Consider the following 2,500-nt stretch of genomic DNA (forward strand, 5'->3'; position numbering starts at 1 on the left):
TTTATAAACAATATAAAACCTTGATAGATAATTGTCTTTGAAAATGAATGAATCAACGATTTGGTTCTTGTCATGAGGTATAAGAGTGATTATTTTAATAAGGAACAATACAATTAGTTTTGTTTTTTAATGATGATATCGAATGCACACAGTAGCCCATCTTCGTACTTTTTACTTCTTGAAACCACGCCCATATCTGAGAGTGGTAGTACCAGCTTTATACCTGTGTGATAAGCCTAAGAGTCAAGGTTACAAAACAAAGTAACAAAAAAGCACCAGGTAACTAAATAGAGGGAAAGACATGGTGACCAAAATCTAATGTGAGTTAATTATAAAAATGTATAGTTATTATTCTATAATTTAATATTATTAGCTCTTCTGTTATGTTCGGTTAATGAAAATCGTACCAAGTATTTGATCTAAAGTTCTTTTATCAGAACTTTGAAGGAATAGGGTCAAAACGTTGGATTTATCTTTTAACACCGTTGTTTTACAACGAATAGCTAACAAACCGGTTTCTAGAGACTCGGTGTACACTGCCTGAAATTAAGTAACAATATATGGCAAAATAAAAGTGAAATGATTACTATGAAGTTATGTGAATTAAGCTTACGCTGTCACAGTTGTAAGTATAAAGGTTATAACGCTAAAAAAATCGGGTTTTGATATCAAATGTGAGAAGATCATAGATAGTCAATTCTGTAGCTTTGCGCTTAATAAGCAAACAAAAAAAATTAATTACAAGCTCTCATACAGAAAGAACAAGAAATAAACAATGTAAAAGTGAAAAACATTTACGTATTACTGTAAGATAAAAATATAACAAATGTATTTTTACATAATGATTGCTGCACGGACAAACGAAACTTTGGATGATTCATTGGGACAGTAGACATAAAATATTATGTTTTTTAATCAAGAAGTTACAATTCCAAAAAACTGTCACGAATAATAATGACAAGACACAAGAGCAATCCAACTATTTAAGTAATTAAATAGACAAAATTTTATCAAAATAATAAATGCCCTTATTCTAGTCATTGAAAGGCCAAACTACAACAATTTGCTGTAAAACTTGATGGGTCTGCTCCATTTAGAAATCTTATTGAAAGCTATAATTGAGGAAGAAGCAAAAATCCGCTGTTTTTCTTATTAATATAGCAGTAAACTCAACCATAATCAGGAAAATAGCATAGCGAGTATGTCTGTGGACTTACAACGTTAGAATCCGGGTTTGGAGACATGTGGTGGGCAGAGCACAGATAATCCAACGTGTAGCTTTGTGCTTAATTACAAACAAACAAACACACCAAACACAATCCGCAACTAAACAATCAGTAAGCTTTTAATAGATTATTTGGCTTTCTCCTATAAATAAAATATTTTTACTTTAACAATTAGCCTCCAAGCGGAACGTTGGTAGCTTACGATGCTAAAAAGTTGATTTCGATACCTGTGGTGGGCAGAGTACAGACTCATTGTGAAGTTTTTTACTTAAAAACCAAACCAAAAATTACAGTGAGTCATTTACTTCATCTTAGCAACTCACTACACTGTTCTTTCCAGTTCTAGATACAAAAACCCCATTGGTGTTACGCTGATCATGCATATAACTGTGTACTAGGTTATTCCTGATTCCCGAAATACCACAGCCTGCCTTGATTAAGACAAGTTTAAGTGCCGTCAACCAGGATTTGGTTGCTGTAAGAGTGATAGTTAAATTGTATTTTTATGGCAGAGAAGAGGAGAGTCGATGAAACTGTCTGAGGACAAGGTCAGAGGACCCTTGGTTGACTTAGAAAAGTCGTTTTCTTTTTAAGCGAAGTGTACTCACTATTCCAAAAATTCCAGATCTTCATGGTCTTTCTACCCAACAAGACGGCTGAATCTCAGTCTTGTTTGTCCAGGATTGCTAATAAAGTAATTTATTTATCAACCAAACTAATATTTTATGTAGTTTACGGGCGTATTGCCTTGAACAAAGAACATGGAGTGTATAAGTCAAATGGCAAATTATGGCGAATGTTAAGTACTACTCTGACTCAATGAAAGAGGATTAAAGAATTGTAATGAACCTTTCCTATCTGTTTACAGAAACTCAGAGTAGGAGGAGTCGCTGTCTAAGTGGCCAATACCTCCCACCAGCAGTAGAGATGTCAACTTCCGGGTGTGAGGAGTCGCTGTCTAAGTGACCAATACCTCCCACCAGCAGTAGAGATGTCAACTTCCGAGTGTGAGGAGTCGCTGCCTACGTGACCAATACCTCCCACCAGCAGTAGAGATGTCAACTTCCGAGTGTGAGGAGTCGCTGCCTAAGTGACCAATACCTCCCACCAGCAGTAGAGATGTCAACTTCCGAGTGTGAGGAGTCGCTGCCTAAGTGACCAATACCTCCCACCAGCAGTAGAGATGTCAACTTCCGAGTGGGAGGAGTCGCTGTCTAAGTGACCAATACCTCCCACCAGCAGTAGAGGTGTCAACTTCCGAGTGTGAGGAGTCG

This window comes from Limulus polyphemus, unplaced genomic scaffold (genome assembly GCF_000517525.1).
Source record: "Limulus polyphemus unplaced genomic scaffold, Limulus_polyphemus-2.1.2 Scaffold7921, whole genome shotgun sequence".
NCBI classification, from domain to species: Eukaryota; Metazoa; Arthropoda; class Merostomata; order Xiphosura; family Limulidae; genus Limulus; species Limulus polyphemus.